Here is a 25,364-nt window from a genome sequence, read left to right as displayed (position 1 = left end):
TCAGGACCTGGGGGCCCCCAGTGCAGCTGGCGAGGCCGAGGTCCGCGGGCGCCGGGCTCGCGGGGCGGGGCGGTGGGGGTTGGGGGCGGCGACGGCCTCGACAGCTGCCCAGTCCAGGCCCGGCCCCGGCCACGGCCCCAGAGCTATTGTACAGATTCCCGGCTTCGGCCCTGGGCTCTCAGATGGCCTGTACCAAGTGTGCCACCGAGGGGAGGGCCAACCCCGGTTTGCAACCCTGCGCGAGTGGGTAGAAGGTGTCAACCTCTACTGTTCCGCCTCTATCTGGGCGGAAAATACTAAAGACGCAGTGATTCCTGTTTGCAGGAGAAAAGAAGATGGGCCAAAAGGTTTGGGGAGGGGCCTTTTGGGCCGTTCCTCCCCCGCGATTGTAGTTTGGTATCGGCCAACAGAGTGTGGAGACTATGTAGGGAGAGTTGAGAGAGAAGCTGGTGACTCACCACCCCCGGGAAAGGGGGGGGGGCATGTAGGCCCCCAATCCACCCCCCTCATACACACACACACACACACACACACACACACACACTCTCCTCCAGCAGACGTGTGAGGTTTGTGGGCCTGGGGTTATAGGAGGGAGAGGTCCAGACACCACCCCTAGCCCTGAGAAAAAATAAAATCCCAATCGCAAATGTTTCCCCACCCTAGGTCCTAAACCCAACTGGTTATTGGGGGAGGGGGATACCAGGAGCTCTCTTTCCCGGAGGAGCTGCTTTTCTGCCTGTTGCAAGCTCCGAGCTGGGCTCGAGTAGGGCCCAGAGGCTCAGCTTCCTTAGCCTAAAACCAGTTGCACACGCCACTCCCCCACCCCTAAATTCCTTCAATAGCCCAAGGGGTGACGAGAAAATTCAGGCAGATGCCCTGACCCTCTCCCTTCCCCCCTCCTCCTTCGGTAATTATAACTCTGAAACTTGTAGGCCCATTCAGGGCCACATCTGTCTCTGCTCCCAATGGTTTCCCTCCCTCCCCCTCCTGACCCTGCGGTCTCTGCCTTCCCCTCCATCAGCATCCCCACCCCCTTCTACCCAGGCCCACTGAGGGAGCTGGGGCCAGGGACAGGAGCCAAGTCCATCGTCCCAGACCTCGGACAGAGGGCAGGAGCTTGCTCAGAAAGGTGGATCGATGGGGCTGCAGGGGCCTGGTGGGAAATGGAAGCAAGGGAGGGAGGGAAGGGTTTGAGTGGAAGGGAGGATAAGACCAGATCCTGCCCACTCCTGGCTTTGTCCTTTGTCCTGACCCCAGGAGTTTCAAGTGGCTGGCTCTTCCATTGTCCAGGGATTAGCCAGTGGTCCAGATGTGAGGGCCTCTCTCTGGGGATCAAGTCTGCCCCTGATTGCTCCTCCCAGAGCTCTGAGCAGATCCATCTTCCCTGAAGGTCAGTTCTCAGTGGGAGTAGGGGAGCTGGGCCACCCCCATACACCAAGACAATGAGGTCCATGCCTTTGGTGACTTGAAAGGAAGATGCCTTCTCTTTTAGGTTCCTTGGAAGTGAGGAAGGGGGTGAGGAGGGAGCATCAGTGATCAAGAGGGCAGGGTAAGGGAAAATAGCCCCAAATTGAGCTGGGATAGTAAATGTATGGGATGAAGGGACTGTCGGGAACCAAACTTAAGATAAAGACTAAAACCAATCTAACATTAAGTCATCGGTGATGACACAGACATTCTTCAAATCATGGGATGTAAGAGCTGGAAGGAACCTTGAGACTAGAACACTGCATTCATAGATGAGGCAGATGAGATCCAGGGAGGGGAAGTGATTTGCCCAAGGTGAGAGAGAGTCAGGACTGGAACCCAGCCCTTTTGATTGCTGGTCAAGTCCAGACCCTGTTCCTTCTTTCACAGAGTATCTCCTCAGTATAAAGTTATGCCAAGAGTTGAAGAAACAAAGGTAAACATGAGACCTGGTCCGGGAATTCATGGATCTTGCAATCTAGCAGAAAGGTAATCAAAGATATGGAGAAAAATATACCTACCTCCTGCTCCCCCAACTGGAGGCTTTTTCTTGTCTGTATTCCCCTAGCTTTTATTGACTGCACCATTGACCTGAATGGTCAGGGACGGTTTCCCAAAGGAGATAGCATCTGGGCTGGGCCTTTAAGGACTACAATGAAAATGGCTTATATTTCCTTAGCCCTTTATATTTTACAAAGTAAATTCCTTACAGCAACCCTGTGAGATTTGGAGGGAAGGTATTATTACCCCCCCTTTTTACAAAGGAGGAAGCAATTAAGCATCAAATCAACAAGCATTTATTAATCACTTATTAAGAAGTGACTGGCACTGTGCTAGGGCTACAAGTATGAAACAGTCCCTGTCCTCAAGGAACTTACATTCTATCGAGTACACATAAGTAGATTTTTAAAATCTTTTTTTTAATCATTTTTTTTTGACGGGACAATGAGGGTGAAGTGACTTGCCCAGGGTCACACAGCTAGTATAAGTGTTAAGTATCTGAGGCCGGATTTGAACTCAGGTCCTCCTGAATCCAGGGCTGGTGCTTTATCCACTGTGACACCTAGCTGCCCCTCATAAGTAGATTTTTAAAAGATACAAAATAAATACAAAGTAATTTTAGTGAAGGCACTAACAGGGAGAAGCAGGTGGCACTTCATGCATTTGAGATGGTACTTTCATTCATATACTATGTTTTTTGTCTTTGTTTTTTGGTGAGGCAATTGGGGTTACACAGGGTCACACAGCTAGTAAGTGTCAAGCATCTGAGGCCAGATTTGAACTCAGGTACTCCTGAATCTAAGGCTGGTGCTTTATCCACTGTGACACCTAGCTGCCCCTCATTCATATACTATGTTCCTGCTAAACTGACTTTATGGACTTCTCCCTAATATAGTGCTTTGCACATTGTAAGTACTTAATAAAAGGGGATTTTTAATTCACTCATTCATTCATGACTCAAGATATTATCTCAAGATGTCTTTGCAGGGGCAGCTAGGTAGCACAGTGGATAGAGCACCAGCCCTGCAGTCAGGAGGACCTGACATCATCATCTGGCCTCAGATACTGTGTGACCCAGGGCAAGTCACTTAACCCAGGTTGTGTCCCTCCCCCCCCAAAAAAAAAGAAAGAGAAAGAAAGATATCTTTGCACAGGCTGTTGGTCATGCCTCCAATATACTATTCCCCTCCAACTCTAAATCAACCCCTCCCTTCCATCAAGGCTCAGCTCATGGCCCACAAAATTACCAGCCTCCTGGTTCTTACTTTTCTTTCCCTCCTGAAATTATTTTATATTTACTTACCTGTCTCCATGTTATATCATATACCCCCCCACCCCATCTGTTAGAAGCTCCTCAAAAGGAAAAACTGATTCCTTTTTTATGCTTCTAGCCCTAGCACCTTCATCAGTGCCCGGGACATAGTAGGCCCTTAATAAATGATTGGCAGATATAATTGACTATTAATGTGAGTAGTAAGTGTTGGGCCCTTACCCATAACATCACATTATTTAGGCAACATTTCTACAGTTCGTGATTGGGAAAAGGAACATTTTTTTTTTTTTTGTCAGAAGGAAAACATCCCAGTGAGAACATAAACAAAGGTCCTGAGATGGGAAAGGCCAAGATGGGAGGAGGGGACTATTTGGGGAATTTTGAGTAATCACATAGGAATTAGCATAGGAAATAGTGGATGAGAAGGCTGGAAAGGTGTGTTGGGGGGGGGGTGTCAGAATTTATAGGGCCTTGAATGCCAGGTTAAATATCCTGGGACTTTGTGCTATAGACAATGGGAACCATTGAAATGTTTGAGGCATCAAGTGATGAATGTGGCATGATCAACACAGTTTTGTTTAAAAGGGACTCAAAAACTCTTTAATGAGGTATTTAATTGTGCTGTACCTTAGAGAGAAGAGAGTGTGCCAGACCTGGTCCCCACCCTTGGGGAAGTCACAGTGTGAAGCAGCTATCCATGTACAGGATCCCTAGAGAGAACGAAAGATATATTAAACCAAAACCAAGAGAGGCAGTGCCATGTAATGCAAAGAGCCCGAGCCTATGAGTCAGGAGACCCCAATTCTAATGCCACCTCTGCCACTAACTTGCTATGTGACTTTGGGCAAGTTCCCTCCCCTCTCTGGGTCTCTTTTCTTCTCTTCTATTTTCTATCTCTCTCTCTCCCTCCCTTCTTTCCTTCCTTCCTTTCTCTCTCTCTCTCTCTGTCTTTTTCTTTCTTCTGGAGGCACTTGCAGTTAAGAGACTGCCCAGAGTCACACAGCTAGTAAGTGTCTGAAGTCAAATTTGAACTCAGGTCCTCCTGACTCCAGGGCTGGTGCTCTATTCACTGTACCGCCTAGCTGCCACAGCCTGTTTTTCTGTCTACATTTTTTTTTGGTTGAAGCAATTGGGGTTAAGTGACTTGCCCAGGGTCACATAGCTAGTAAGTGTTAAGTGTCTGAGGTCGGATTTGAACCCAGGTCCTCCTGACTCCAGGGCCAGTGCTCTATCCACTGTGCCACCTAGCTGCCCCGTCTACATATTTTTAAAGTTAATCTTTGCACTTTTATATTAATATTTTAATTTTAATAAATTTGTTCATTAATCAGGTAACAAAAGTAGAAATCCAGTAAAGACAACTTGCAAGTTGAATCCATGCCATCTTTAATAGTACTAAAAATCACTTTAACAGATTGTGCTACCTTTGGCAATCAATCCACTGTTCTTCACTGTTTATTGGTTGGAGTGGAATAGATGATCTCTCAAAGTTCCTTTCCAACTCTGATGTTCTAGGGCTTTATTAATGTTGGAAAGGATTGAAGTCTTTGCATTCTTTACAGTATTTTTAAGGGATGGCATGGGGATTAAGATGAGGAAATTACTGAGGATGCTCTATCAGAGAGAAGAGCCAGATGCTTCCATGTCAAGACAAATTGACAGAAAACTGCTAAGTCTCCAGGGTTTTGTATGTAGTAGGTAATAGGAGCTAAGTAAAGGTTTGGAGGAATGGTATCAAAATGACCAATCTGGGAAGGCTCCCAGGAGTAGGTGGTGGGATTTAGGAGCTTTGTGAGTGATGGGCCAGTTTATTGTGATGATGAAGAAAGTGAGTGACTCAGGAAAGTATTAGAGGATGGGCAAAAGTTTCAAGGTAACATCTAGGAGAACAAGTGAAGGAGGCCTTTGAATTCATCTCTTTTCCATCCAAATCCCTGTTGCCTATAAAGTTAAATGGATTCTGATTTCTGATCGGGCCATGAAAGGAACGAGGATTGTTCTCTCAGACTCTGGGCGAGTGCCTTTTTGGGGATATCTCTCTTGCACCAAGACAGATGCTGTACCTGGTTGAGTAAGGAAGCTGAGTCACAGGGTGAAGGGATGGGCAACAGAACCCCAAAATCAAGAGTGCTGGCTCTGAACCCATGAGAGTCCCTTCCCTTTAGGATTCTGGCAGATCTGCTGCCCCCACTCCCAACCCCAAGGGAAGCAGAGATGAGTGAGCCATGACTTCCTCTACCATGTGATTTCCTGGGTGAGAGAGGGGAGTGGGAAAAACCTGACACAAGAGGGGGAGGCTAGAGTCCCTCTCCTAACCTCCCCAGTACCAAATCTGTTTGCCTCCTCCCTGAGGCAGGGGCACAAGTATCGACAACCCCTAGATTGTTAAGTAAAATAAAGTACATAGACAGGTAGAATAAGATGGACAGAGGCTTCTGGGGAGCAAAGGAGTAAAGAGGCAGAGGTTTTAGGGGATGAGGACCACCCCAAGAGAAAGAATAAGATGGAAACAAAGATAATAAACAGAAGCCCAGTCATCTGATATACAGAGAGGAAGTCAGGAAATGGGGAAGGGGGAGGCCATGGTAGGATTATAAGATTTTAAGCAGGAAAAGGGTCCCAAATTATCAAATTTAGAGGAGGAAACTGGGACCAGAGAGGTTAAATAATTTAGCTAGGGACACACAGGTAGTAAGTGGCTGAACCAGAAATTGAAGGATTGCCACTTCAGACTCTTCGGGTGGTGCTGAAAAACTAATCTGCTGCCTGGAAGTAGGGGATGTAAGTGGGGAGTTAGGGACATCCACAGTCCTCAAGATTAAGTGAGGCCATGGTTCTCCTCAACACCACCTCAAAGTCCCTGTAGATAATAAACTTCTTGAGGACAGGGGCTCTGTGGCATCTACCTGTATGGTATCTCCAGGGCCCAGAACACAGCAAACCCATGATGATCAGTGTTTGTTATTAAATAAAGGAGACTAGCTAACATTTATAGAGCCCTTTATGCTTCCTGTTTACAAAGTTGACATGAATGATTTCATTGGAATGTCACAACAACCCTGTAAGATGGGCAGTGGAATTCTTCCTAGCCTGATTTTATAGATAAGGAAGCTAACACAGATTAAGTGACTTGCCCAAGTACTGGACTATCAACTGACAGCTCAGATTCATTCTTTGATTCCAAATGACCTTTGAGGTTCTTTCCAGCTCTAAATATATGACCCAAACCAAAGAAACAAACAAATCAATCAATTTCCATTTTTCCCCTTTCACTTGAAAAAAATTAACTAATATTTGTTTTATTTTCAATTTATTTTAACTTAACAATGTTTTTGATGCCCTTCTGTTTTTAACAAAACGAATATATTTCCTACTGACTCTACTCACTCCACCCCCTACCAACCTCCTTTGTTGGTTTTTTTTTTTTAAAAGGTCAAACAAAACAAATGACCGTATTGGCCGCATCTGAAAAGGCATGCCTCGTTCTGCATCTCTAACTTGCCACTTCTGAGGAAAAACCAACCAGTGCTTTCCTGCAGCCTTCCGTGGCTTGGGGTGGTGGATGAGAAAGGGGAGGATTATCCTTATTTGGCACCTCAGATGATTAACATGTATCTTCTGCTGAGGCAAGGGTGGCTGGGTGAGTACGGAACAGGTCATTACCGACAGGGGAAACCCCGGGGTGCGGAACTACAGTAAAGTGGAGAGGGAAATGGGGTGGGGGTGCAGCTAGGACAGTGAAGGAGGAGAGGACCAGTTGCTAACAAAGCTCCTCCCTCTCTCCCTATCTTCCCCACTCAACCACCGTGTACATCCAGCTCAACTCAGGACTCCTGGGTCCCTGTGAACAGCACTGATGAGGCAGGTGTCTCTCTCTAGGGGGGCCGCTCCCCACCAATCACCGTCCCTCCCAGTGACGTCTACACCCGCCCCGGGGGAGGGGGGGTGCTTTGTGTCAGCGCGCTGGCATCTCCCGGCACACCCAGCCCCACAGAGCTGGCCCATGTGAGTCTGAGGATCCGGGATCGGGATTGGGCTGCAGGTTTGGGACAAGGAGGAAGTGCGCAGTAGACATCCCCGGAGTCCTAGTTCTGGGAGGGAGGAGGAGGAGTGAAGTGGACGAAGTCTGAAGTTTCTGGCTGGCCTGGGGTCCCCGTGAAGGAAGGAACAAGCTTTCCTCTCCCTTCACCCAAACCCGAACCTGAGAAAATGAACAGACTTGGGGTGGGGGAGTCAGGAAGAAGAAGAGCAGGACAGAGACCCATGGGAAGCCTTAAAGGCCCATATAAAGATGGGTTACTAGCATCATTGGTTTTATTAATAATATGAATAACACGGAGACAGAGTCACAGAGAATCAGAGACAGATTCAGACTGCAAGGCAGAGACTGAGGAGGACCCTAGCATACACGAGTAGATAAATATCCGCGACTCCCCCCCCCCTCCCTGCCACTTCCCCCGATCTCTCTTTTGTCCCCTCCCCCGCCCTCTTCCCAAGTGCCAGATTCTGGCACCAACGGGCGGGGCTGAGGTCGCTAGGGGTGGGAGCTTGGACAGTGGCTGTGACTCAAGTTTCTGTGGGGAAGAGTGGAGCAGCCGGCAGGGAGGGGCTGAGAGTGATAGACGCGGAGTCAGACGGATGGATACTTTCACCTCAGCTGTCCTCTCTCCTTTCCACCCCTCCCCTGTCCCTCCTAGGGACTGTGGGAGGGAAGAAGAGCTCTTCCTTAGATGGGCTTTCCAAGACGTTCACACCTAGAACTCAGCACATGGAAAAGGCCCTGGGGCTGAGGTACTTGGGGCTCAAGGAGCAAGGACTCAAGGACTTTGGAACCCTAGGGACCAAGGGTTGGGGATACAAAGTAGTACCCAAAGGAAGTTTTAGAAGATCAAGGATTCGTTGGCTCAGGGCTGGGGCTTAGGAGGACCCAAGGGTTCAAGGTAATCACTGATTTCTGGGCTTAGAGGGTCAATCAATCAACCCACAAGCATTTGTTAAATACCTATTATGTGCTAGGCACTGTATGAGGTGTTGGGGTTACAAAGACATAAAAGGGTCCTTGCCCTTAAAGAGATTTCTTTCTTTCTTTCTTAGTTGATAGATAGATAGGTAGATAGATATAGATATATATGGGGGCAATGAGGGTTAAGTGACTTGCCCAGGGTCACACAGCTAGTGTCAAGTGTCTGAGGCTGGATTTGAACTCAGGTCCTCCTGAATCCAAGGCCAGTGCTTTATCCACTGCGCCACCTAGCTACCCCAGAGTTTACTTTCTATAGATACAAAAAATAAGTGGAAGGTAATCAGAGGAATGGACAGGAATAACTCCTCAAGAGTTATGGGCAAACAAGAGCTTAGGTGCTTGTTCAGGATTCAGAGGTTAAGGGCTCAGGAGTACTAGAGAGACAGGATTTTTAAGGATTTAGGGACTCACTTAGTGCCCAGGGAGCTCGAGAAATCAAGGTACTCTGGGGTACTTGAGGCTGAGGTTCTGGAGCCCAGAGACTCAGGACATTCAACAATTCAGGGCCTTGATGCCTTGCCTACTCCCTGAAAAAGTCCATGATGCATTTCTCCCTCCCTCCACATTTCCTCCTGAGTCTTCTGCGGTCTAGAAACAAGTTAGATGTTGTAATGAAAAAAAAAAAAAGGCAGTAAATCCTGACTTTTTCACTTATTACTTGTGTTTCCCCCCCCCCCATGAGGGTTAAGTGACTTGCCCAGGGTCACACAGCTAGTAAGTGTCAAGTGTCTGAGGCCAGATTTGAACTCAGGTACTCCTGAATCCAGGTCCGATGCTTTACCACTGCGCCATCTAGCTTCCCCCTCCTTACAACTCTTAATGAAGGAGTTAATCTGGATGTCCTCTTAGAAGGTCCCTTTCAATTTTGAGATTGGGTGATCCTAAAAGTTGTCTCTTTCCATAGCTGCAGACACAGAAGGGAGGCCCATTGAGGCCACTGGGTGGGTCTGATTTTGGACTCAGGAAGATTAGGATGGTAGCTGTGTGAGAAGAGAGGAGATATATCACCAGAGGTATTGGGGAAGTAGAAACAAGAAAATCTGGCAACTGATTGGCTAGGTGGAATGAAGAGTTAAGTATAACACCAAGGTGGGGAAATTGAGGGCATAGAAGAATGGTGGTCCCCTTTGACAGGAAGGGGGGGGGTAAGTTTGAGATCCATCTAGGATATTCATTTTGAAATAGTCAATAGCTGATCCAAGTTCAAATCCTCCCTCAAACATTTACTATCTATATGACCATGGCCATGCCACTTAGCCTGTCTCAGCCTTAGTTTCATCTTCTGAAAAATGGGAATAATAGTAGTACCTACCTTGTTGTTGTGTGGATTAAATGAGATAAGATGTAAAATGCTTTACAAACCTTAGATATTATGACAGACAACTTAGAATATCACCACAACAGTGGTAAGCACAATCTCCCATATATCCCTTTCCTTGATGCCCTTCTTCCTTTCACCCATAACTCCTGTCTTTGGAGACAAGACTTGAGTCCCTCATGGGGGGGGGGGGAGTCAGTGGCTACAGGTATCGACCTCTTCTCTGAAGAGTTACTTGACCCCCTAATCCCTACCATTCATGCCCCTTTTTTTTTTGAGGCAATTGGGGTTAAGTGACTTGCCCAGGGTCACACAGCTAGTAAGTGTTAAGTGTCTGAGGCCGGATTTGAACTCAGGTACTCCTGACTCCAGGGCTGGTGCTCTATCCACTGCGCCACCTAGCTGCCCCTAAATGTTTGTGACTGTTGATGACTGAATTCACAATATGATTATTGGTTCGTTTGTTTTTTGTTGTTTTGGGGGTTTTTGTGAGGCAATAAGGGTTAAGTGACTTGCCCACGGTCACACAGCTAGTAAACATCAAATGTCTGAGGCTGGATTTGAACTCAGGTACATCTGAATCCAGGGCCAGTGCTTTATCGACTGCGCCACCTAGCTGGCTATTCATGCCCTTCTTAGGCACCCCAACTTCTTCAGAGCCTAGGGAAATACTGAAAGACAAAGAGAGAGCCTGTCCTGGCTTCCTGGCTTGGCTTATTCCCAGAACTGGTCTGTCCCTTTCACTGGCCTGGTTCTGTGGTTCTGACCCTGACTTTTTCTCCCTTTCCCAGCCTGGATCCCTGTCTGGTTCTTGGTACTATCCTGCTCTCTATCCTGGCCCTGTCTTTGTCCTGGTTCCCTGTTCCTACCCCTTTCGCTGGTCTGGTGCTCTGGCCTTAGTCTTGTCCTGGCTCCTTTTCCCTGGCCTGTCCTGGCTACCCTGTCAGGTTGTTATGGTGATGGCCCAGGGCTGGAATGCAGCTGGCCAGGCTTCCAGGGCTGGGAGGCTGAGGGAGGAGCAGAGAGACAGGGTGGAACAGGGACCAACAACACTGCTCCCAAGATAGCCTGGAAAAGAAGTCCTTTCCTCCCTCCCTCCCTTCCTCCTTCCCTCTATTCCTTCTCTCCCTCCCTCTATTCTTCCTTCTCTCCTTTCCTCCCTCCCTCCCTCTATTCTTCCTTCTCTCCCTTTCTCCCTTCCTTTCTCCCTTCCTTCCTTCCTTTCTCCCTTCCTTCCTTCCTTCCTTCCTTCCTTCCTTCCTTCCTTCCTTCCTTCCTTCCTTCCTTCCTTCCTTCCTTCCTTCCTTCCTTCCTTCCTTCCTTCCTTCCTTCCTTCCTTCCTTCCTTCCTTCCTTCCTTCCTTCCTTCCTTCCTTCCTGTCTGCCTGCCTGCCTGCCTGCCTGCCTGCCTTCTTCTTTTCTTCTTTCTTTCCCTTCTTGGAGAAGTTCCAGGGCTAGGGATGACAGGTTACAAAACTCAGCTCCATCTGGGCCTGGAAAGGAGACAGAAGGGGTTGTGGTGGGAGACAGCTGGACTTCCCCTTGAGGGAGTGTTTATGGAGGGGGGTTCTTAAGGGGTGGGGCTAGCTTCTGTTTCCTCTGCCCCCTGGTGGACTCTTGAAAGAAGGCAGCTTTTGGCTGAACTAACTCTTCCTCTGTGGGGAAGCATTCAGCCCCTGCTCAGCTTTGCTCTTGTAAAGGATTTCCCATGGGGAAGCAGGGGTTTGAAGTGGGGCTTAGACAGTGAACCTGAAGTTGTCACTAGTGGATTAGGTACCCTACAGTCTTGGAAAAAGAATAGGAGGGGAAGGAGGGAAGAAGTTTCTCTAGGATTCTGGCTCCTAAAGGAAAAGATTAGCCTCCTTGTGATCTGACCTCAGCCTCGGTTCCTTCCATCAAATTTACATAACTGTCCTCATCCTTCTTCATCTCTTTACAGCACTTAACACTGATGACCCCTATCTCCTGGATTCTTTGTCTCTCTGTCTCTGTCTATCTCTGTGTCTCTTCCTAACACTGTCTTCTCCTGAGTCTCCCCTTCCCTGTCTCTCTATTGCTTTTTTAGTCTCTAACTGTTTCATTATGTATATCATAAACCTTAACCATAGGGATACCTAAGGATCTGCCCTGAGCCCTCTTCTGTCATCCCTTTATAACATCTCACTTGGTAAGAAGCTCCCATGAGTTTAATGATCATATCTATGCAGACTATTTCCAAATCTATAGATGTAGCCCTACTCTGTCGTCTGAGTTCCAGTAGTATGTTACCAACTAACTGCCTATTAGACATTTCAAACTCCCTATTGATGCCCTATTGCTTCTAGGATAAAATATAAGGTCCTCTGATTACTTCTCAAAAGCTTTTGCAATCGGGGCACCTAGGTGGTACAGTGGATAGAGCACCGGCCCTGGAGTCAGGAGTACCTGAGTTCAAATCTGGCCTCAGACACTTAGCACTTACTAGCTATGTGACCCTGGGCAAGTCACTTAACCCCAATTCCCTCACCAAAAAAAAAAAAAAAAAAAGCTTTTGCAATCTGGCCCACTTCTGCCTTTCCAACTTTATTAAATGTTACTTCCATTCCAGAGCTCTAATGTCCAGCCAAAGTGGCTTTTTCACTGTTTTTCACAAACAACACTAAATCTTTGTGCCTTTACACTGGCTATCACCCATTCCTAGAATGCTCTTTGTCCTCAGCTCCATCTGTCATCATCCCTGGTTTCTTTCAAGGGTCATCTCAAGTACCTCTTTCTTTCTTCTTCTTCTTTAAAAAATACATTATTTATTTATTTATAACATTTAAAAAAGATTTTTAAGTTCCAAATTGTCTCCCTCTCACCCATTGTGAAGGCAAGAAATGTGCTATTAATTATACATGTGAAATCATGTAAGACATTTCTATATTGAGTATATTGCAAAAAAAGCAAGAAAAATAAAGTGAAAAAATTATGTTTCATTCTGTATTCAGACTCCATCAGTTCTTTCTCTGGAAGTGGATAGCATTTTTTATTATTAGTTCTTTGGAACTGTCTTGGAACATTGTATTGCTGAGAATAGCTTAGTCATTTACAGTTGATTATCATACTATATTGCTGTTATTGTGTATACTGTTCTCCTGGTTCTGCTCATTTCACTCTGCATCAGTTCATGTAAATCTTTCCAGGTTTTTCTGAAAGTATTCCACTCATCATTTCTTATAGCACAATAGTATTCTATCACAATCATATACCACAACTTGTTTGGCCATTCCCCAATTGATGGACATCCTCTCAATTTCTAGTTCTTTGCCACCACAGAGAGCTGCTTTAAATACATACACACACACACACACACACATATACATATATATCTTTTTCCTTTTTCTGTGATCATCCAAGGATATAGACCTAGGTCAAAGGGCATGCAGCTTTATAGCCCTTTGAGCATAGCTCCTAATTGCTCTCTAAAAGGTTGGATCAATTCACAACTCTACCCACAATGCATTAGGGTGCCTATTTTTTCACATCCCTCTCAACATTTGTCATTTTTTGTTTCTGTCACATTAGCCAATCAGATAGGTATGGGTTGTTTTAATTATTATTTTTCTAATTGGGGGCAGCTAGGTGGCACAGTGGATAAAGTGCCAGCTTTAGATTCAGGAGGACCTGAGTTCAAATCCAGATTCAGACACTTGACACTAGCTGTGTGACCCTGGGCAAGTCACTTAATCTTCATTGCCCTGCAAAACAAAACAAAACAAAACAAACAAAAAAACCCACTATTATTTTTCTAATCAATAGTGATTTAGAACATTTTTTCATATGACTATAGATAGCTTTGAGTTCTGAAAACTGCCTGTTCATATGCTTTGACTCTTTTTTTTTTTTTTTTTTGCTGGGCAATGGGGGTTAAGTGACTTGCCCAGGGTCACACAGCTAGTAAGTCAAATGTCTGAGGCCAGATTTGAACTCAGGTACTCCTGAATCCAAGGCTGGTGCTTTATCCACTACGCCACCTAGCCGCCCCTTGACTCTTTATCAATTGGGGAATAACTTGATATTCTTATAAATTTGGCTCAATTCTCCATATATTTGAGAATTGAGGACTTTGTCAGAGAAATGCTGTAAAAAAAAAAGGTTTTTTTCCCCAGTTTTCTGCTTTTATTCTAATCTTGCCTGCATTGGTTTTGTTTGTACAAAATCTTTTTGATTTAATGTAATTAAAATTATATAGTTTGGAGGGGCAGCTAGGTGGCGCAGTAGATAGAGCACCGGTTCTGGAGTCAGGAGGACCTGAGTTCAAATCTGGCCTCAGACACTTAACACTTACTAGCTATGTGACCCAGGGCAAGTCACTTAACCCCAATTGCCTCACCCCTGCCCAAAAAAATTATATAGTTTGCATCCTGTGACCCACACTATCTTTTGTTGGTCATAAATCATTCCCTACAATAGAGATCTAACAGATAAAATTTTCTGTGCTCCCCTAATTTGCTTATATCACCCTTTTTGTCTAAACTATGTACCTATTTTGACCTTATCTTGGTATATGGTGTGAGATGTTGGTCTATAACTAGTTTCTGTCAAATTGCTTTCTAGTTTTCCCATCAATTTTTGTAAAATAGTGAGTTTTTATCCCCAAAGCTTGGATCTTTGGGTTTATCAAACACTATATTACTATGATCTTTTACCGCCATGTCTTGTGTAATTAATCTATTCCACTGATCCACCACCCTATTTTCTTAGCCAATACCAGACTTTTTTGATGATTATTGCTTTGTAATACAGTTTGAGATCTGGTACTTTTGTTCTTCCAGATGAATTTTGTTATTATTTTTTCTAGCTCTATATAATTTTTGGTAGTCCAATTGGTATGATACTATATAAAAATTAATGTAAGTAGAGTAGTTATTTTCTGCATCTGTTGAAATAATTATATGATTTTTTTGTTCTTTTCATTATAAATATAGTCAGTTATGCTGATAGTTTTCCTAAAATTGAACCAGCCCTGCCTTATTGGTATAAATCTCACCTGGTCATAATGTATGATTTTTGTGATATATTGCTGTCCCTCCCTCCTTGCCCTTTCCACTCATTGAGAAGGCAAAACAATTTGATACAGATTATACATATGCAGGCATGAAAAACACATTTTCATATTGGTCATGTTGTGAAAAAAAGCATAAGACCAAAAAACAAACCCCAAGAAACCCCTTCATTCAGATTCCATCAGTTCTTTGTCTGGAGGTGGATACAATTTTTCATTATAAGTCCTTTGGAATTGTCTTGGATCATTGTGTTGCTGAGATTAGCTAAGTCTTTTATAGTTGCTCATCATAAAATATTGTACTGTAAACACTGTTCTCCTGGTTCTGCTCATTTTACTCTGCATCAGTTATATGAGTCAAAGTTTTTCTAAAAGCATCTTGCTTGTCGTTTCTTTTTTTCTCTCATTGTTTAGTATTTTATTCTCCCCCCAATTACATGTAGAAACAATTTTCAACATTCATTTTTAAAACTTTCAATTCCAAATTTTCTCCATTCCTCCCACTCTACCCCCCTCACTGAGAAGGCAAGCAATTTAATATAGGTTATACACATTTAGTCATTCAGAACATATTTCCCTATTAGTCATGCTGTGAAAGAAAACCCCTCAAGACCAAAATAAAAACCCTCAAGAGAAGTTTAAAAAAGTATACTTTAATCTGTATTCAGACACCATCAATTCTTTCTTTGGGATGGATTGCATTTTTCATCATAAGTCTTTTAGAGTTGTCTTGGATCATTGTATTGCTGAGAATATCTAAGTCATTTACAGCTGATCATCTTGTCATTTCTTATGGCAGAGTAGTATTGCATCACAATCACATACCACAACTTGTTCAGCCATTCTCCAATTGATGGACATCCCCATAACTTCCAATTTTTTGCCACCACAAGAAGAACCACTATAATTACTTTTGTAAACATAGGTCCCTCTTTTGGGGACATAGACCTAGTAGTGGTATTGCTGGGTCAAAGGGTATGCATCTTTTTCTTTTTTTTGTGGTGTGGGGGTCCTTAGGTATTCCTCTTTAAAGAATTACACCCTCTCGAACACAAATCTAATTAGAATAAAATAATCTTTTATGTAGGTGCTAGAGAAAGGGGACCAATAGAGATAGACTCTTGAGGGGAGAAAATGGTTTAGACACAAGACACATGATTTTCTGAAATGCATTTCTCCTCAATCAAGAGAAAGGCAAAAGTTTTTATAAATGGTAGATGGGGTGATCACCACCTGACAATGGAACATTCCCTCTGGGGGCAGGGGAAAGCTTGAGTGAGGTGGTAGTCCTGACTTCTTTTTTTGGTGGTAGTGATAGTGGGGGTTTGTTTGTTGTTGTTGTTTTGCAGGTCAATGAAGGTTAAGTGATTTGCCCAGGGTCACACAGATAGTAAGTGTCAAGTGTCTGAGGCCAGATTTGAACTCAGATCCTCCTAAATCCAGGGCCGGTGCTTTATCCACTGCACCACCTAGCTGCCCTAGTATGCATCATTTTATAACACTTTGGGCATAGTTCCAAATTTCTTTCCAGAATGGTTAGATCAGTTCACAATTCCACCAAGAGTGCTTTAGTGTCCCAATTTTCTCACATTCTCTCCAACATTCGTCATTTTCCTTTTCTGTCATATTAGCCAATCAGATAGGTGTGAGGTGGTACCTCAGAGTTGTTCCAATTTGCATTTATCTAATCAATGATGATTTACAGCATTTTTTGTCCGACTATAGGTAGTTTTGATTTCTTCTTCAGAAAGCTGCCTGCCCATGTCTTTTGGCCATTTCTCAATCCGGGAATAACTTGCATTCTTTACATTTGACTCAGCTCTCTCTATATTTGAGAAATGAAGCCTTTTTAGAAAAATTTGCTGTAATTTTTTTTCAGATTACTGTGTTTTCCCCCCATTCCATTTTCCCCATTTATCCTTCTTTCTCTCTCTCCTTTCACCCTGTTCCTCCTCAAAAGTGTTTTGCTTCTAACCACCACCTCCTCCAATCCACCCTCCCTCCATTAGCTTTTCTCCCTTCTCTTATACTCATGATAAAATCCTTAAGAGTTACAAGTATCATCATCCCTTATAGGAATGTAAACAATTTAACCTTATTGAATCCCTTATGATTTCTCTTGCCTGTTTGCCTTTTTATGCTCCTCTTGAGTCTTATGTTTGAAAACCAAATTTTTTATTCAGCTCTGGTCTTTTCATCAGGAATGTTTGAAAGTCCTCATTGCATATTCATTTTTTGCCCAGAAGGTTTATACTAAGTTTTGCTGGGTAGGTGATTCTTGGTTGTAATCCTAGTTTCTTTGCCTCCTGGAATATCATATTTCAAACCCTTTGATCCTTTAATGTAGAAAATGCTAAATCTTGTGTTACCATTACTGTGGCTTTGTGATATTTGAATTGTTTCTTTTTGTCTGTTCGCAATATTCTCTCCTTGACCTGGAAGCTCTGAAATTTGGTTATAATATCCCTGGGAGTTATTATTTTGGGATTTCTTTCAGGAGATGATCAATGAATTCTTTCAATTTCTATTTTATCTTCCAGTTCTAGGATATCAAGGCAGTTTTCCTTGATGATTTCTTCAAATATGATGTCTAGACTTTTTTTGATCATGGCTTTCAGGTAGTCCAATAATTCTTAAATTATCTCTCCTAGATCTATTTTCCAAGTCAGTTGTTTTTTCCAATGAGATAGTTCACATTTTCTTCTATTTTTTTTCATTCTTTCTATTTAAAAAAATTGTTTCTTGAAGTCTCATGGAATCATTAGCTTCTATTTCTCCACTTCTGATTTTTAAGGAATTATTTTCTTTAGTAAATTTTTGTACCTCTTTTTCCATTTGGTCAATTCTGGTTTTTAAGGAGTTCTTTTCAGTGGATTCTTGTGCCCCTTTTACCATTTGGCCAATTCTTGTTTTAAAAGTGTTATTTTCTTCAGTATTTTTTGTGCCTCCCTTAGAAGCTGTTGACTCTCTTTTCATAATTTTCTTTTATCACTCTCATTCCCACCCCCAATTTTTCCTCTCCCTCTCTTATTTGATTTTTAGCATCCTTTTTGAACTCGTCTAGGAATTATTTCATGGGCTTGTGACTACTTCACACTTTTTTGAGGCTGTTCTGACTTCATTGTCTTCTTCTGAGTTCATATCTTGATCTTCCCTGTCACCATATTTTAAAAAATAATAGACATTTTTATTAAAAGTTTTGAATTCCAAATTCTATGTTTCCTTCCCTCCTTCCCCTGCTCCCACCCTAATGTGATAAGTAATCAGATATAGGTTTTATATGTGCAATTATGTAAAACATTACTATATTGGTCATTTTGTATAAGAAAACTTGAATAAAAAGAAAAAATGAAAGAAAGTGAAAAATAGCATGCTTCAGTCTGTGTTCAATCAACATTAGTTCTTTCTTTAGAGGTGTATAGTATGTTTCATTGATAGTCCTTTGAGATTGTCTTGGATCATTGTATTGCTGAAAATAAGTAAACCATTCACACTTCTTCATCAAACAATATTGATGTCCATAGTAACATTTTAAAAAATATTCATCTTAAACTTAAATACAAAATGAGAAAAGGAAAAAGAAAACATTGCCATGTACAAAGCAGAACATAAAGAGGATCCAACATAAAACAATAATTTCCATTTTAAGAAAACCTATATTATATATGCTACACATTATTTTCAAAGATATGCAATCTTTCTTTGCTTCTTTATAGATTTTCTTTTGTTCTCTGCAAATTTGATGGGGATGAGGTATGTGAGAAAATAATGGGATTTGGCAGCTACTCAAAGGCCCACCTGGAGATTAATCTAAACTGATTGAATTAAGTGAGAGTGATTGACTTTGCTGATTAGTCTACTTCAAGTTAATTAGATTGTAACCACACCTGGCTAGCCCTTAAGAAGGTATTGTTCTCAGAAGCTAAGGACTTTGAACTCACCATGAGACCACCTTCAAGTCCAGTGAACCAATGGATTTGGATGATGCCAACCAATCAACTTGAAGCAGTGTGTAAGGACTGCCTCTGCTCCAGACCTATAAAAAGCTTCTGCACTCAGTTTGAGGGGGTGTTTGTGATTGAAGCAGGCTTGTGGCGGAGGACCTGAGGAAGAACCAGACCAGGCTGGAACTCTAGGATAGATAGGCCTTTTCTTAACTTTCTGAACTCCACATGTTTTCCTTTTTACTAATACCTAGTATACTTTAATAAATGCTTAATGCCCAAAGACTGGTGCTAAAGCTTTTAATTTAAAGTGACCATACATTTAGATTTTTAAACATCACAGGTAAAGTCTGAGAACTATATTAATTTGTGTTGTTCTTATTATTAATGTTTTGTGCATTTTTTCATATAGTTGTTGATAGTTTTGATACATTATGGAGAACTAAATTTTCATGTCTTTTGACTACTTATTTAGTAGGAGCAATAGCCTAACCTCCCTACCTACTTACCCACCCACTAGGTCCAACCCCATGCAAGTTAAGCTAGCTTCTCCTTAAAAGGTATTGAAACCTTCCTTGAATCATTTTTGTCTCAGGGATTTAAAGGATTAGACTATTAATGTCACTCCCTCATCACTTGTGTATGAAGCAGCCATGAGAACCTCTAAGGTGCTCAGAGGTTTGGTTGGTGGATCATGATGGATAACACCAGCAAGAGAACTTAGCTGAATCAACTCCAGGTATCCTCAATGCCTATTCTTGTTGAATATCCTTCTCATACTATGGCTAAGTAAATCTCTTTTTGTTAACTGTTGAATGTTGTATGATTGTCTCATTGTCTGATATCAAACCTAAACCAAGGGACTGGCCCTGAGTGAAGCTCAACTCAGAACAGCTTATCAATTCTAGAATGTCTTAGTTATGAATTTGTGATATATATAGCACATATATAGTTCTATATATCTTTGTTATGTTGTTGTTGTCATTGTTGGGTCATTTTTCAGTTGTGTTTGACTCTTCATGACCCCATTTGGAGTTTTCTTGGCAAAGATACTGGAGTGGTTTGCCATTTCCTTCTCCAGCTCACTTTACAGATGAGAAAACTGAGGCAAACAGGGTTAAGTGACTTGCCCAGGGTCACACGGCTAGTAAGTGTCTGAGGCCAGATTTGATCTCACAGAAATGAGTCTTCCTAACTCCAAGTCCAGCATTCTATCCACTATGCCACCTAGTTATTCTCTATGTAGATATAGATATAGAAATATATCTTATATATCCTTTTGTCATGGGTGAAATCAGTAATGGTGGTGTGGGGTCCTTAGGTATTCCTCTTTAAAGAATTACACCCTCTCAAACACAAATCCAATTAGAATAAAATAATCTTTTATGTAGGCACTAGAGAAAGGGGACCAAGAGAGATAGACTCTTTAGGGGAGAAAATGGTTTAGACACAAGACACATGATTCTCTGAAATGCATTTCTCCTCAATCAGGAGAAAGGCAAAAGTTTTTATAAATGGTAGATGGGGTGATCACCACCTGACAATGGAACATTCCCTCTGGGGGCAGGAGAAAGCTTGAGTGAGGTGGTAGTCCTGACTTCTTTTTTTGGTGGTGGTGGTAGTGGGGGTTTGTTTGTTGTTGTTGTTTTGCAGGTCAATGAAGGTTAAGTGATTTGCCCAGGGTCACACAGATAGTAAGTGTCAAGTGTCTGAGGCCAGATTTGAACTCAGGTCCTCTTGAATCCAAGGCCTGTGCTTTATCCACTGTGCCATGTAGCTGCCTCATGGTCCTGACTTCTGGAGTTATCTCTGTCCCCTGGTGCCGATCAGGCAGCAATCATGCTTAATGGCTTTATCTCTCTTACTTCTCAAGGTATGTTCCTCCTCTACTTTAGCTGGTCAGTTTACACTTTAATACTCCCAAATTCCTTGATATATCCCAACCCCATAACATTTTATAACAAATATAAGGTACAGATATTTTCTCCCTATCTGATAGTTTCTCTTCAAATTCTGGCTGCATTCATTTTGCTCATGCAAAAGCCTTTAAATTATAAATAAATCAATGGAGGGGGGTGGTGCAGAGAATGACTATGAAGAAACCTTATGTTCCCAAAATACTTAGGGCTGAGAGAGCCTCTATCTTTAGAGAAATCTCACTTTGAACTACTTCTCCCAGAAGCCTATATGTGGACTCATTACCAGGGTGACATCACTCAGTGAGACCTATAATCGTAAGTAGAGTAGACATATTCCCAGTGCACATGGTTTCAAAGGGGAGAATATGGGGCAGCTAGGTGGCACAGTGGATAAAGCACCGGCCCTGGATTCAGGAGTACCTGTGTTCAAATTGGGCCTCAGACACTTGACACTTACTAGCTGTATGACCCTGGGCAAGTCACTTAACCCCCATTGCCCCGCAAAACAAACAAACAAAGGGGAGAATACAGTCTCCTGAGGTGAACTGTCAGGGTTGCATAGGGAAAGGCTCAGGAATAGTGGAGGGTAGACAAGAGAGAGGTGAAGAAATAGCAGTCACTTCTAGACCATGCTAAGGGCAGAAATGTCAAGTTGAGGAAACATGGGGAATGAAGTATCAGAATCAAAGGGGAAACAGAGAAATAAGGTGAATGCCTTCATTTCAGATTCTCAAGAGAAGCTTATAGTGCTCCCAGTGCTGCTACTGCATATAGATGAAAAAGTAACACTTTCTTTTAACTTGGTTTGTAGGTTAGGTAAAATCTTTTCTGGGGGGAGTGAATTGGTGTATGGTATATGGGAGACAGAACAATTATTTGGGATCCAACTAGGGAAACAATTGGAGGTAGCAGCCTAGTAGGTATGGATGTTGAGTATACTTATTACTTAACCCGATTCCCTTAATATTTACTATGCATTTGTTTTTAGTTAAACGCCTTTGTTTTGAATTAATTTGTCATCTATTTTGGTCTGATATGAAGATGCATTGGTTAGGACTTAGAGCCATGAAGTCAACAAATTGACAAACATTTATTAAGCACTTACTGTGTACCAGGTGCCTGGTACATTCCCTGCCTTCAAGGAGCTCACAATCTAATGGGGGAAATATCATATAAATAATTGTGTACATATAAGAGATATAGAAAATAACTTGGAGATCATCTTAGAGGGAAGGCACCAGCATTAAGAGTGACTGTGGGAAAAGAAATCCCACTCAAGAGTGACTGTGGGGGGCAGCTAGGTGGCACAGTGGATAAAGCACCAACCCTGGATTCAGGAGGACCTGAGTTCAAATCCGGCATCAGACACTTGACCCTTACTAGCTGTGTGACCCTGGGCAAGTCACTTAACTTTCATTGCTCTGCTCCTCCCCCACCCTCCCCCAAAAAAGACTGGAGATCAGGAGAGAAGTTAGGACTGGATAAATAGATCTGAGAATCATATGCATAAAAAATTATAATTGAATCCGTGGGACCTGATGAGATCATCAAGTGAAATAATCTAGAAGGAGAAGAGAACAGGACCCAGGAGAGAGCCCCACTGACATGTATGAAAATCCAGCAAAAGAGAATGAGAAACAGTCAGACAGGTAGGAGGAGAATCAAGAGAGAGTACCATAAACTTGGGTATAGCTGTGCAGAGGAGACTCATCAAGGTGGGTCAAGGCCATATTTGTGTAAGCTCATCTAGGATGTAATTTTGTTTTGTTTTGTTTTGTTTAGTGAGGCAATTGGGGTTAAGTGACTTGCCTAGGGTCACACAGCTAGTAAGTATTAAGTGTCTGAGGCTGGATTTGAACTCAGATCCTCCTGACTCTAGGGCCAGTGCTCTATCCACTGGGCCACCTAGCTGCCCCTCTGTAATTTTTTATGCTTAGTAAGGCTACCAGAGTATTGGGTCAAGTTTAAACTGCCTTCATATTACAACTGAAAATATTTTCCTTTTTTTGAACTCTTGTTGTGTATCAAATAATTGAGTGGAAGGCAAAGCCAAGATGGTAGAGTGAGAATCAGCATTTTTGCCTTAGCTCCCAAGCACACCTCCTCCCCAATAACCTAGAAAATGTGCCAGGCAGAATTCTGAGTGGGAAAGCCAAGACAAAGTCATAGTGAGTCATTTCTCCAGCCCAGGGCAGCTTAGGAAGCTAGACAGAGAGGTCCATGCACACTGTGGGAGGGACTGTCCAGGAGTATGTGGCAGCAGCGGTAGCAACAGCAGGAAGCATTCCAGCACCCAGGATGCAGTAAGGGAGTTGAGACTAAACAACATGGCATGAAGCACAGGGGCAGAAGGAAAAACCAGGGGACCCCCAAACTGGGTGCAGGAATGGGCACCATCTGGAAGCTTTGTCACCCATTACACAGTTCTGGGTCACAGATCCAGAGCTGAGGGGACCAGATGAGTACTGAACATACAACAAATTCCAGAAACTTTAGCTGTGTTGCTTTGACCCTAGGAGTGGAGCAGGAACTCAGTTTTAACTTTTAGCCCAGCACAAAATACTGTAGCAGAATAAGCAGGGCAACCAATATCAGAAAAAATAGTTCCCTTGCTCTGAACCTACAAAACCTCCCATTAGGCTAAGAGTGACTGAGTCCAACAGCAGTCTATTAAAACTCAACCAGGGTGGGGCAGCTAGGTGGCGCAGTGGATAGAGCACCGACCCTGGAGTCAGGAGGACCTGAGTTCAAAGCCGGCCTCAGACACTTAACAATTACTAGCTGTGTGACCCTGGGCAAGTCACTTAACCCCCAATTGCCTCACCAAAAAAAAAAAAAAATAACAACAAAAAAAAACCACAACTCAACCAGATACAAGCCAACAGACCTGACTTACAGAACTCAGACAAGGAGGACAGTGAAAAGACTTTTCTTCAGATCACACCACTTTGGAAGCATTGTTGAGCAATGTATCAGAGCTAGTCAGATCTTAGATGGCTGTTGAGTACAAGGATAAAGAAATAAAGAAAATTTCCTGGATGCTCTCTGATGCTTTCAGATCAAGGGCATGTTCCTCTAAGCCTGTAGAATTCCTGTTTCTGGGGACTGGATGTGTGTGTGTGTGTGTGTGTATGTGTGTGTCTCTGTGTGTGTGTGTGTGTATGATGGTGGTGGTGAGTTGGCTAACATCTCCTGCTAGCCAAGCAGATGGCTGAACCATTGATGTGGATGGGGACACCAGCCCCACATGTGGCATGGTTCCAGCCATCTTGGATAGCCTGAGAGTGTGTGATAGTTGCACATACTCATAGTCACCCAACCCACCACCATGCTTCCCCCATACCGTCTTGTCACCCTGCTAATCTTCCATCCATCTGCTAAAGAGAGATGGTCCTAGATGGGCCACAGTCTGTCTCCAGAGATGGTCCTACAGCAAAACAGGAGCTCCCCAGAGAGGAGGAGTACTTGTTCTCCTGTCTGTAAGATGAGTGGCAAATAGCCTCCTTCAGTAAGTCTTTCTAGCATGATTTGTTCAGTTTTTACAATAGATGGAGACATTCCCTGCCTTTTTCTTTCAGACCATCACGGGCAGTCCGTTCCATGTATGGGAAACAAAGTCACATAGCACTGTACCCTGGAAAATACCTCTTTTCCCCTGGATTCTTCTCCCCTGAAGCACCCTTTGCCCTGCATCCCCCTCCTTCAATTGGTGAGTTCCTCTTGGAGCTTCCATTTTGAGGAAGCTCCCAGACCATGCTTATCCCTTTATTCCTCATTTGGCTTCACTCCTCACTCTCCAGACTTCTCCTCTGTACCTCCTCAGCCTTCTCACTGTGGAAGATCCCCTCTGCCCTGTAGCCTCCTCCACTGATTGGTTAATCCCTTCCAGAACCTCCATTTTCAGGAAGTGTCCAGACCACACATTTTCACTCCATTCCTCTCTTGACATTCTTCCTCAATCTCTGGATTTAGCTTCTCCCCCCCCTCCCCACCAACCCAACCCCTACTTTTCAGCTCCTTTTTATAGGTTGTCTTCCCCCATTAGAATGTAAGCTTCTCAAGGGTAGGGACTATGTTTCTATTTGTTTGTGTTTGTATACCCAGTGCTTATCACAGGACCTACCATGTAGTAAATGACTCATAAGTGACTGTTGCCTTGTTGTGTTTTTTGTTTTTTGGGTTGTTGTTTGTTTGTTTGTTTTGCGGGACAATGAGGGTTGTGACTTGCCCAGGGTCACATAGCTAGTAAGTGTCAAGTGTCTGAGGCTGGATTTGAACTCAGGTCCTCCTGAATCCAGGGCTGGTGCTTTATCCACTGAGCCACCTAGCTGTCCCCTGCCTTGTTTTTTTTGAAACAAGCATTTATTAAGTACCTACTATGTGCCAGTCACTGTGCTAAGCATTTTGCAATATTATCATTACATTTGATCTTCACAACAACCTTGACAGGTAGGTGCTGTTATCACCCCCATTTTACAGATGAGGAAATTGAGACAGGTAGAAGGTTAAATGATTTGCTCAGGGTCACATAGCAAGTAAATATCTGAGGTTAGATTTGAATTTAGGCCTTCTTGGTTTCAAGTCCAGGGCTTTATATGCTGAGCCACCTAGTTGCCTCTAACTTGTTGAGTATTCAGTGTTTTTGGAATATATTAATTTGTCTTTTGGACAACTAAATCTTAGCATGAATTCAAGACCTTCAGTGGCTTCAGAGGTAAGTGGCTCTTAATTGGAAGAAATCTGTGATGGGCAAGTTCCAATAATTGACCTAAAGGTCGTTCACAGTCAGTGACCTTGGGTGACGGCAATTCTCTCAGACAGTCTGCCCAATTCAAAATCTACCTCTATGTTAGAATGTATGTGTGTGAAAGAGGAAGGATCTTTTGAAAAAAAT

The 25,364-nt window shown here is 43.2% G+C and overlaps 1 protein-coding gene across 1 annotated transcript in view; it reads left to right on the top strand.

The window, feature by feature from the left end:
• Window positions 1–6,737: 6,737 nt before the first annotated feature.
• Window positions 6,738–25,364, top strand: part of TRAPPC3 (trafficking protein particle complex subunit 3) — a 44,050-nt gene continuing 25,423 nt past the window's right edge. Inside the window, exon 1 of the mRNA XM_043996402.1 lies at window positions 6,738–6,881. The gene's annotated coding sequence lies outside the window, so the exon portion shown is untranslated. The remainder of the gene's footprint in view (window positions 6,882–25,364) is intronic.

This window comes from Dromiciops gliroides, chromosome 3 (assembly GCF_019393635.1).
Source record: "Dromiciops gliroides isolate mDroGli1 chromosome 3, mDroGli1.pri, whole genome shotgun sequence".
Lineage (NCBI taxonomy): Eukaryota > Metazoa > Chordata > Mammalia > Microbiotheria > Microbiotheriidae > Dromiciops > Dromiciops gliroides.
The sequence above is the reverse complement of the archived record's forward strand: the minus strand, read 5'-3'. Positions and strand labels throughout refer to the sequence as shown.